The 12670-nt window shown below is 43.9% G+C and overlaps 1 protein-coding gene across 1 annotated transcript in view; it reads right to left on the reverse strand.

Annotated features, from left to right (window-relative positions):
- The window catches only part of gfra4a (GDNF family receptor alpha 4a), a 211428-nt gene that overhangs the window by 78657 nt on the left and 120101 nt on the right, over window positions 1-12670 (reverse strand). The gene's annotated exons all lie outside the window — the stretch shown is intronic.

Below are 12670 nucleotides of genomic sequence, written 5' to 3' on the forward strand. Positions count from 1 at the left end.
TGATTTCAGAAGAACATACAGTCACAAGGAAAAAAATATATAGGCCAAGTGCTGAGTGGCACGACTGTAGAACTGACGGTAAGTTGGCCTAGTCCAGCTTTTTATTCCACCCAGCAAACACTGGAGAGCAGCATCAACGGAAGGGGCCATCCCCATCCCAACTGTGAATTTCAGGCTCTCCGTCTGATGGAGGAAATTTTCAGCTGGGCCTGCGCTCGCTGGAGTTTAGAAGAATGGGGGGGGGGGGGGGAAGGGATCTCATTGAAGCCTATCAAATACTGAAAGACCTAGATAGAGTGGACGTGGAGAAGATGTTTCCTATAGTGAGGAAGATGCTTCCTGCAGTGGGGAAGTCTAGGGCCAAAGGGCACCCGTTCAGAAAGGAAGGATGCCTCTTTAGAACAGAAATGAGGAGGAGTTACTTTAGCCAGATGCTGGTGATTCTGTGAAATTCAGAAATCCAGACTGCTGCGGAGGCCAAGTCATTGTTTTTTTTAAAGCAGAGGTTGATAGATTCTTGATTAGTAATGCTGTCAAAGGTTACGGGGAGAAAGCAAGAGAATGGGTTTATGAGAGAAAATAAATCAGCCATGATGGAATGGCAGTGTAGACTCAATAGGTAGAACAGCTTAATTCTTCTCCTATGTCTTATTGTCTTATGCTCTTAATGCTGTTGCCTATTTCTTTTGATTTTCATAGAGTACACAGAAAACTTACAAGGCTGTTGCTGGGACTTGAGGATGGGACTTATAGGGAAAGGTTGAACAGATTAGGACTTTATTCCCTGGAGCAGAGGAGAATGAAGGGAGATTTGATAGAGCATTCAACACCATAATTCCATCCAGGCTTGACAAGAATCTCAGAGACCTCGGCCTTGACCCTGCCTTGTGCAGCTGGATCCTGGACTTCCTGTCAGATCTCTGGCAGGTGGTAAGAGTGGACTCCCTCACCTTCACCCCTCTGACTCTCAATACAGAAGCCCCTCAGGGCTGCGTACTGAGTCCCCTCCTTTGCTCCCTGTATACCCATGACTGTATCACCACCCACAGCTCCAATCTGCTAATTAAATTTGCCAACGACTCTACATTGATTGGCCTAATCTCAAACAATAACGAGGTGGCCTACAGGGAAGAAGTTATCTCTCTGACACAGTGGTGTCAAGAAAAGAACCTCTCCCTCAATGTCGCAAAAACAAAGGAGCTGGTTGTGGATTACAGGAGGAATGGAGATGGGCTAACCCCTATTGACATCAATGGATCAGGGGTTGAGAGGGTAAACAGCTTTAAGTTCCTGGGCACGCACAACATTGAGGACCTCACATGGTCTGTACACACCAGCGCCTCTTTCACTCCAGACGGCTGAGGAATTTTGGTATTGGCCCCCAAATCCTAAGAAGTTTCTTCAGGGGCACAATTGAGAGCATCCTGACTGGCTGCATCACCGCCAGGTATGGGAAATGTACAAAGTACTTCCCTTAATCGCAGGACTCTGCAGAGAGTGGTGCGGACAGCCCAGCGCATCTGTAGTTGTGAACTTCCCATGATTCAGGACATTTACAAGGATGGGTGTGTGAAAAGGGCTCGTAGGATCATTGGGGACACAAGCCATCCCAACCACAATCTTTTCTGGCTGCAACCATCCAGGAGGCAGTACTGCAGCATAAAAGCCAGGACCAAAGGGCTCCGGGACAGCTTCTTCCACCAGGCTATCAGACTGATGAACTCATGGTGATTTGTGTGTACTCTATATTACATTGCTATGATTGCACATCGCACATTTAGATAGAGACGTTAAGTAAAGATTTTTACTCCTCATGTATGTGAAAGGATGTAAGAAATAAAGTCAATTCAATGCAATTCAATTCAAAATTATAAAATGTATAGACGGGGTTAATACAAGCAGGCTTTTTCCATTGAGATTGAGTGAGACTAGAAGTAGAGATAGTTACAGATTATGGGTGGAAAGTGGAATATTTAAGGGGAGTCTGAGGGGGATATTCTTTACTCAGAGGGTAGTGCGAGCGTGGAACGAGCTGCCAGTGGAAGGCTGCCGATTTGATTGCACCGTTAAGAGAAGTTTGGATAAGTACAATGCTGGGAGGCTTTTGGAGGGCATATGGCATATTTTCATTATATGTTTCGATGTACATACACGTGATAACTAAATTTGAATCTTGAACCTTGAATCTATGGTCCAGGTGTGAGTTGATGGAACTAGTCAGAATGACAGATTGGTATGGATTAGATGGGCTGAAGCTTTCTGTGCAGTAGTGCTCTATGACTCTATAAAGACCATCGTTTATTGTCCATTCACAATTACCCTCAAGAGGACATGGTGAGATGCTGGAATGCCCCGTACAAAAATATTCCTGGTGTGTGGCATGTAGTGCCACCCTTCAATCTTGTACAAATATGGACCAAAGCTCATAATTTCACATTCACATTTCTTATGTTATATCTTTGGTACGATAAAAATACAATTTTGAAATTATGCTACTTTTCAATTGTCTTTTAAAAGATTAATATTAATAATTCTTGAACAGGTTATCTAAAATGATTCATTTATTTCAATCTGTCTCTGTACACTTTTATAAACAGTAAAACAATGAATATACATAAATAAGCATCCCTTTTCCTTAAAAATTGTCCATAATTATTGTTACTCATTCATTCATTAATATTAATCTCTGCTCAACATTACCATGGCATGCAAGAGAATATTTTGGAAGATTATCACCAATTTGGGCACACACTTCCAAAATGGTTCACCACCATTGTGTTCTGGTATCGAAATCTATCATAGTTCGATGCCTGGCCTCATAACTTACTGGAATAAATTCAAATCTCAAAACGGAAATAGATCATTTACATCTGTATCAACCAGTCAGTAATGGCAAAACTACTGAACATTTTTTGTGAGTCTGTATTTTATTGATATCTTATATGTGCTATTTGTGCCTTGTGCTGCATATGACTCGGTACTGTGTTCTGCACTTTGGTCCCGGAGTAACACTGCTTTGTTTGGCTGTATTCATGTAAGACTGAATGACAATTAAACTTGAACTTGGATTGTCACTAAAGCCTATTAGCTTATTCGTGTCCTTTTGTTCATAATGTGCTGTGTCATATAATGCAGGTGATCGTGGGCTTTCTATGACCATGATTATTCTTGGCAGGTTTTTCTACAGAAGTGGTTTGCCATTGCCTTCTTCTGGGCAGTGTCTTTACAAGATGGGTGACAAATACAAATACTTTATTGTCACCAAACAATTGATACTAGAGCATACAATCATCACAGTGATATTTGTTTCTGCGCTTTGCGCTCCCTGAAGTACAAATCGAAGTAAATATAATAAAAATTTAAATTATAAATCATAATTAGAAAATAGAAAAGGGAAAGTACGGTAGTGCAAGTCAGGTCCAAATATTTGGAAGGTACGGACCAGATCTGGGTCAGGATCTGTTCAGCAATCTTATCACAGTTGGAAAGAAGCTGTTCCCAAATCTGGCCGTATGTATCTTCATGCTCCTGAACCTTCTCCCAGAGGGAAGTGGGACAAAAAGTGTGTTGGCTGGGTGAGACTTAACCTTGATTATCCCGGCAGCACTGCTCCGACAGCGTGTGGTGTAAAGTGAGTCCAAGGATGGAAGATTGGTTTGTGTGATGTGCTGGGCTAGGTTCACGATCTTCTGCAGCTTCTTCCGGTCTTGGACAGGACAACTTCCATACCAGGTTGTGATGCACCCTAGAAGAATGCTTTCTACGGTGCAACTATAAAAATTAGTGAGGGTTTTAGGGGACAGGCCAAATTTCTTCAGCTTTCTCAGGAAGTAAAGGCACTGGTGGGCCTTCTTGGCAGTGGACTCTGCTTGGTTAGACCAAGTCAGGTCATTTGTGATATTCACCCCGAGGAACTTAAAGCTTTTGACCTGTTCCACCTGTGCACCACCGATGTAGATGGGGTCATGTGGTCCTCTACTCCTTCTGAAGTCAACAACCAATTCCTTCGTCTTGCTGATGTTGAGGGATAGGTTATTGTCTTCGCACCACGCCACCAGGTTCTTAATTTCCTCCCTGTACTCAGACTCATCATTACCCAAGATGCGGCCTACAATTGTGGTGTCATCAGCAAACTTATATATTGAGTTCGATGGAAACTTGGCTACACAATCATGGGTGTACAGTGAGTACGGCATGGGGCTGAGTACACAGCCTTGTGGGGCACCGGTGATCAGATTGATTGTAGAGGAGAGCTTGTCCCCTATCTTTACAGCCTGGGTCCTGTCTGTGAGGAAGTTATTAATACTATCAATACTCTTCAGAGATTGTCTGCCTGGCGTCAGTGGTCGCATAACCAGGAATTGTGATCTGCACCAGCTGCTCATATGACCATCCACCACCTGCTCTCACGGTTTCACATGACCTTGATTGGGGGGAGGGGGGCTAAGCAGGTGCTACACCTTGCCCAAGGGTAACCTTCAGGATAGTGGAGTGCCTTACACCTCCTTTGGTAGGGTCATATGTCCACCCCACTGCCCATGTCTTTTAGAGAATGAAACTTACCACCCTTACCTGGAATACGACCACCGAACTACGGTAATGCTGCCCACAGTTTTAAGATCGGGGGAAAGATTTAAGAGAGACAACAGGGACAGCTCCTTCACACAAAGTTGGTGCTTATTTGGAATGAGCTAAACAGCTAGTGGTTGAGGTGGGAACATCAGCAATTTTCAAAAGCCATCTAGATAAGTACATGGAGAGGAGAGGTTTAAATGTAGCCAAATGCAGCAAGTGGGACTAGCCCACTGGGTGTGGATGAGATGGGCTGAAGGGCCTGTTTCCATGCAGTTTGATCATTTAACCCTTGAAATGCTGGCAAACTACCTTTACAACCACTTGCTGGGGTATAATGTACCATAGAGTCCAGACACCTTCAATCCTTGTGCTCTCAGACTCCTGAATGGACCTCTTACATAATAAGACCGACTGCTGGCATCATTTACCTGCACTTTTACTAGCACAACGATTGAGCTTAAGAGCCAAGAGGTAATGTTGCAGTTATATAGGACCCTGGTCAGACCCCACCTGGAGTACTGTGCTCAGTTCTGGTCACCTCACTACAGGAAGGATGTCGAAACCATAGAAAGGGTGCAGAGGAGATTTACAAGGATGTTGCCTGGATTGGGGAGCATGCCTCATGGGAATAGATTGAGTGAACTTAGCCTTTTTTCCTTGGAGCGACGGAGGATGAGGGGCGACCTGATAGAGGCATATAAGATGATGAGAGGCATTGATCGTGTGGATAGTCAGAGGCTTTTTCCCAGGGCTGAAATGGTTGCCACAAGAGGGCACAGGTTTAAGGTGCTGGGGAGTAGGTACAGAGGAGATGTCAGGGGTAAGTTTTTTATGCAAGAGAGTGGTGAGTGTGTGGAATGGGCTGCCGGCGACGGTGGTGGAGGTGGATACGATAGTGTCTTTTAAGAGACTCCTGGATGGCTACATGGAGCTTAGAAAAATAGAGGGCTATGGGTAAGCCTAGGTAGTTCTAAGGTAGGGACATGTTCAGCACAGCTTTGTGGGCCAAAAGGCCTGGATTGTGCTGTAGGTTTTCTATGTTTCTCAGTTGCTTTCAACACTTTATTCTGCAGTGGTCGCATTACCTTGTTTGACCTCAATGCACAGTGTAATGATTTGATCTGTATGATATGCAAAACACGTTTTTCACTGTCTCTTGCTACATGTGACCATAATAAACCAATACCAATTAAACCAGATGCTCCAGCCAGCCTGGGAACGATCAATCTAACCCTTCTCTTCTGCATAACCCTCCATCTTTCTTACATCCATGTGCCTACATAAGAGCTTCTTAAACGTCCCTAAGGTACCTGCCTCTACTGCCATCCCCGGCAGTGCTTCACGTGAATTCACCACTCTGAGTGTGAAAAACTTAGTAGGACATAGAGCAATCAACTTAAATTATTTTTTATATTTCCTATTGCAACTTACAGTAGATTTTTTAAATGTATTGCACTGTGCTGTTGCCGCAAAACAACAAATTTCAGGACGTTTGTCAATGATAATAAACCTAGATGGGGAGTTAACTCACTGCCACCTTTCAGCCGGTGGTTGTGGATTGATAATAAATGGCAGCAACACACACCGGATGCAGGAGGAACTCAGCAGGTCAGGCAGCATCTATGGAAACAGCTGATGTTTCTTCAGGACTGGAAAGGAAAGGGGGAAGATGCCAGAATAGGAAGGTGGGAAGGGGTGGGGAAGGAGGATAACCAGGAGGTGATAGGTGAAGCCAGGTGGGTGGGAAAGGGAAAGGGCCGGAGAGGAAGGAATCCGATAGGTGAGGAGAGTGAACCAAAGGAGAAAGGGAAAGAGGAGGTGATAGACAGGGAGTAGAAGTAAGAGGCCAGAATGGGGGTATAGGAGAAGAGGGGACAGGGAGGAATACCGGAAGGAGAAATCGATATTCATGACATCAGGTTGGACACTACCCAGATGGAATATACGGTAACTATGCTACCATGCACCCTTTACAATGCAATGCTCACATCTCGCCAAGCAATGAGGCATGGTGACGTAATGATCAGCACGATGCTTTACCAAACCGGTGACCCAGGTTCAAACCCAGCCGATGTTTGTAAGGAGTTTGCACGTTCTCCCCCTGACCATTGGGTTTCCTCCAGGTGCTCTGGTTGCTCCCCACAGTCCAAAGATCAACCAGTTGGTAGGTTAATTGGTCATTGTAACTTGTCCCGTGATTAGGCTAGGGTTAAATCGGGTTTGCTAGGCAGCGTGGCTCAAATAAATAAATCATCTGTGTCCCAATAAATTAAAAAAATCTTTCACTGTTCCTCTCATCTCCTCCTAGATCAGAATAGCCAGCAACCAGCTCAGGAAAAAAGGCAGGGTACAAGCTGCCTAAATTTAATTGTCAACCAATGCTCAGAGCATCTAGGTTATTTAAAAAAAGAGATTAGATTAGCTTTATTTGTCAGATGTACAGAGTGGCATCCGTTCGTCGGATGGATCTGCGCCTTGGAAAGTTTCCAGGGCACAGGCCTGGCCAGGGTTGTACGGGAGACCAGCTGTTGCCCGTGCTGCAAGTCTCCCCTCTCCACATCACCGATGTTGTCCAAGGGACGAGCAAGGGCCGGTACAGCTTGGCACCGGTGATGTCGCAGGAGTTGCCATTGTGAGGTTGAAGGCAACGTCGGACTGCCTTAGGGACTCCAGCTCCAGATTTGTCCTCAGGGTTTACTCCCGAAGCCTTTACCATAAGTGGGTATGGCTGCAAGGCAGCAGAGGGTTGAAATCAAAGTTTTCCCTCTCTTAGCTGGACTGCCTTCCCAGGCTGATGAACTCTGTCTACCTGAATGTACAGAACTTCGAGACAAGCAGTGAAATGCATCATTTGCGTCAATGACCAGCACTGTTTGAGGATTTGCGGATTTCCTGGAGGAAGCATGCGAGTGTCGTGCATGGCATGTTCTCAATTTACTAACCCTCACTAACCCATTTGTCTTTGGATTGTGGGAATTAACCAGAGCACCCAGAGGAAACCCACGCGGTCACGGGGAGTACGTACAAACTCCTTACAGACAGCAGTGGGAATGGCATTGCTATCACTGCTGCTATATTACTGTGCCACCATTGGCTCAGTGGCATAGCGGCTGGCATAAAGCTTTACAGTGCCACTGGCCCTGTCTGTACGTTCCCCCGTGACCTCCCACATTCCAAAGACGTGCGGTGTGCTTTGGTGTGGGTTGGCATCCTCAACACTTCATTTCTGAATGAAAACAAATGGCTTCTGTGACGCAATATTCATAGGAGGGGTGAGAAGGGACATGTTTCTTGTGGCGTCTGCGTCAGGACTAGTACAGTTCTGTTACACCGACTATTTATCATGCAGAAAGATTGCCCTTAGCAATGAAAAACCACTCAGTGTCACTGCTTCTAATGGAAACCAATTAGTCAGCCAGTCTTGTTAGGCACTCCTGGCCTTGTGTCCCTGCAACAAGATCAGACCTTGAGGGATTGAGAGTGTCCTGAAAAAAAATCAACAGGATTTCAAAGAGATTCGCAGAAGAAAGCTCTACTCTTTAATCTAGCTCCTTTAGATGCTTTAGGAGTGGAATTGCCAACACCTGGATAATACATTTAGCAGAAACATTGCGGCCCCTCGAGTACTGGTCATCCCTTGTGCACTGAGGTAATATGTCCCCCAGCTCTGTCAGGTGGTGGAATCTGAAAGCTTCCTCAAGGGCCATTTTGCTTCCCACCCCCATCCCCACCACATGTTATCCAGATGTTTCCTGCTAGTTTTCAATGGTAAAGAGAAACACAGACAAATAATCTCTCTCCCCTCTACAAACCTCCTACCCTCACCTTCCCAAATCCCCCCCAATCACTTGCTCTGGTGAACAGTGCTTAATGAAAGCATTTCTTTCATTTGAGTCACTGATGACCTGGGGAATTCATGTCTCTGCTAATGCGTTTTACTCAAGGTGCATTTTCAGTTTGAATAATGAGATCATATCCACTGTCAGATTAAAATTAATCAATTCCAGTTGTGAAACTAAATCAAAAAGAGTACAAATTATTATTGGCTTGAATACATTAAAAGCCTGCAAAATCGCTCAGTGGAATAAGTCAAGGACAGGATTGACAGGATGGTAGCTCTCTCTCAATTCTGTGGGTGGTGCTGCACGGTCGTTCTTATTTGGTGGAGTGATTTGTCTGTTAAGTCCAACAATGACCGAGACTCCTATATCCTAATTCTTTTTGGCACCCCTGAGCCATCACCGAACAATTCTTAAAGGGTCAAGTGGCATAGAGCCACGTGAGATTGAGTACTAGCAGGTCAATGCTCAGGACCACATGCACGCAACAATGGATGGAACAACTCGTGTCTACCCTATGCCGCGAGCCTGGACATCCCGCTGAATCCCGTTTGTGATCGGGATGAAGAATTGCCCGAACGAGGAGTTCCCAGTAAAGTGTGAGTCATAAGCTTGCGTTGATTAAGTCCTTTCCATTCTTTCTGTCTTTAGCCAGTGGGTAGTGAATCTGTGGAATTCTTTGCCACAGGCAGTTGTGGAAGCCCAGTCATTGGGTGTATGTAAAGGAGAGGCTGATAGGTTCTTGATAAGACAGAACCAGAATATAAAAGAAAGAATGTAATGGTGAGGCTTTATAAGGCACTAGCAAGGCCTCACTTGAAGTACTGTGAGCAGTTTTGGGCCACTTATCTTAGAAAGAATGTGCTGACACTGGAGAGGGTTCAACGGAGGTTCACAAAAATGATTTTGAGATTAAAAGGCTTGTCATATGAGGAGTATTGGATTGCTCAATGGAATTCAGAAGAATGAGAGGGGGGATCTAACTGAAATCTATCAAATGTTGAAAGGCCTTGATAGAGTGGATGTGGAGAGAATGTTTCCAGAGGACTTAGCCTCAAATAGAGGGATGTCCATTTAGAACGAAGACGAGGAGGAATTTGTTTAGCCAGAGAGTGGTGAATTCTTGATTAGTCCAGCCATGAAGGGATTTAGGGAGAGGGCACGAGATTGCGGTTGAGAGGGAACTGGATCAGCCAAAATGAAGTGGTGGAGCAGAATCAATGGGTCAAATGGCCTCACTCTGCTCCTACGTATGCCTATGGTCTCATGGAAAGTGGGCAAGTAGACAGAAGAAATGTCTTTGTCCTCGCCAGCGGGTGGAAGAAGTGGAGACTGGCATTTTGTAAGACCACTCTTGTGACCAAGGTTCTGTGAGCTGTTCCTCTAATCTGATTTTCTGTTTTGTTTTACTTGACTGAGGTAAGAGTCAACTTCATAAAATCACTTTTCAGGAGAAACGGTCTCTTGCCAGGTACAGTAATGGAAAATACACACAGGCTGAAGTCAGAACCAACAGAAATGAAGTATAACAGTGCACAACTGCCAAAAAAAAGAATAAAAATGAAGGATTTCAGGAGGAAAGCAGTGAGAACTCTAGGAGACTAACTATCATGAGGTAGGTACAGGGAGAAGAAAGATCAATAGTTTGCCAGAGGAAGGTCCCTATTTTGGTGTTGGAAGTGAGAGTAGTTTTAATGAGGCCTGGTACGAAAGGGGTGATTGTATTCAATGTATGCATTAGTTGTTTGTCAGTCTTTGTGTGTATTTTTATTCTTTGATTATTTTGTATTTCTCTGTTATATTGTGAATGCCTGCAAGACAATGAATCTTAAGGTAATATATGGTGACATTTACATACTTTCTTATGTACGTACTTACATACTTAAGAAGTCCTGCGATTTATAGATTGGATTGTGGCCTCTTTCAGTTGTTTTTTTAAAATATATTCTGTGATTTTGCCTGTTCTTTCTGGTTTCCGTTTGGCATGATTCGTTAAATTTTTTGTGTGAGAGGGAGGATTTAGGGTTTGATTCTCTTCGTGCCATTTGCAAGGTGTGTGTGTGTGTGTGTGTGTGTGTGTGTGTGTGTGTGTGTGTGTGTGTGTGTGTGTGTGTGTGTGTGTGTGTGTGTGTGTGTGCGCGTGTGTGAGTGCGTGAGTGTGTGCGCGTGTGTGTTGTGTGTGTGAGAGAGTGTGTGTGTGAGTGTGTGTGTGTGAGTGTGTGTGTGTGTGAATGTGTGTGTGAGGGGGTGTAGTTGATGTAATTGCTACCATTTGCACATTATTTTTTGGGGGGTGGGGGGTGATGTTTCTTTTTGAATGACTTCCATGGTTTTCTCTGTTTCATGGCTATCTGGAGAAGACAACTTTCGGAGTTGTATACTGCATACATACTTTGATAATAAATGAACATTTAAACCTTTAATAATAAGTTTACTTTGAAGCTTTGAAACATTGAATAGTGGACGTATGGTCAACATAACAAATGTGAACATTGACGTGAAAAAGTTGCAAGTCTTAAATCAATTTGGATTTGTGTGGTCATTTGATTAACCTAAGTTCATTGACTGAGGTAAGTGTCAACATTATGCAATCACTTTGTTAGGAGAAATTATTCTTTACTTAATACTTCCCTAGCACATACTGAAGAACATGAGAACATAATTGTGCTTTATGGCCATTTTGTTGATAATGCAAAGAGCCATGCGTAACTATAGGACAGAGCAACGCTTGTTAGAGGGATGAATGGCTGCCAATAGTATTACCTGTTCACAATGAACACTTTAGTTGCCAGATGAATGCCTCAAGAAAGAGTGAGGAATGCCAAGGTTGCTTAGTGTACAGATCAGTGGGCTGAATTAATCGTACTGAGTATAAGGGCCATCAGCATTGCTATAAATAGTTACTGTCAGAATAAAACCTGAATATGGGCATTCAATGGCATTAACAGTGCATATCACAAAAGATGGCTAATTTCTTGAGCTGCCAATCAACGTTTATCGGGCTTGGATTTTTTTTTTGTACAGAATGGAAGAAGGAGGCAATAAGAGTATTGGGAGTGTAGGAACAAACAAAGATCACACAGAGTTGGTGTTTGAAATAACGGGCGACTCATTAAAATTTGGGGACCGGTCAAAGCTGATCTATTTGGGTCTGAATTTGGTACAGCTTTTACACTATCAGTTGAGGAGAATGGCGGTGACAGCAAGAGTTAATAAAGTAACAAACTAGGTCCTGAGATCGAGCTGCCAGTGCAATGGTTTAACTGTTTATGAGAAGTTTGGATCGGTATATGAACGGTAGAGGTATGGAGGGCTATGGCCCTGTGCAGGTCGATGCGAGTAGGCAGTTTAAATGGCTTGGCATGGATTAGATGGGCTGTTTATAAGCTATGACTCCGATCAGCCGTGATCACATTGAATGGTGGTGCTGGCTTGAAGGGCCGAATGGCATATTCCTGCACCTATTGTCTATTGTCTATTGACTCTACAGAATAAAATGGCTATCTACAGGTCAACAGTAAATCCAATTTTCTATTACAACAGTGGGTGCAACAGAATTAGTAAAGGTCCTGATACTTGGGTGTTGTTGCTGCTTCAGTCCAAGTCTCTATTTTTGTTAGTAGTTCCTTGTTATTACATTAGCACAATGCACATCACTATTTACCAGTTATTAGCCCTCACGATTCTCTCCCCTACAACAGGAGTCTAAAGTTTGGTCACAGAGTCAAGGACGCTTGGAACAGAGGAGCTTTGATTCCAGTTGTCTGAGTCAGTTGCCACAGTTTGGTGCCACAGCAGCTTAGCGGTTAGCGTGACGAGTTTTACAGCTCAGGGTGTCGGAGGGCAGAGTTCAATCCCAGCATCCTCTGCAAGGAGTTTGTATGTCCTCCCTGTGGAATGTACGTGTTTCCCTCTGGGCGCTGATCTCCTCTCACAGTCCAGTGCCTTTCCCGATAAGTTAATTGGTCATTGTAAATTGTCCTGCGATTAGGTTAGGATTAAATTGGGGTTGCGTGGGGAAACATGGTTCTAAGGGCCGGAAGGGCCTATTCAGACCTGTAGATCTAAATAAATAAATAATGTCAAAATTTATTTAAAAATTTATTTCTCTCCATTCATCCCTATCAAATTTCCACAACATTATGCAACCATCTATCTGTCTTGGCAATAGTCAAGTCAAGTTTACTGTCATTTAGCTATATACATGTATGTAACCATATAACGTACTGTATATAGAAATGAGGCAAACCTTTCTC

Source organism: Hemitrygon akajei, chromosome 4, assembly GCF_048418815.1.
Source record: "Hemitrygon akajei chromosome 4, sHemAka1.3, whole genome shotgun sequence".
Classification (NCBI taxonomy): domain Eukaryota; kingdom Metazoa; phylum Chordata; class Chondrichthyes; order Myliobatiformes; family Dasyatidae; genus Hemitrygon; species Hemitrygon akajei.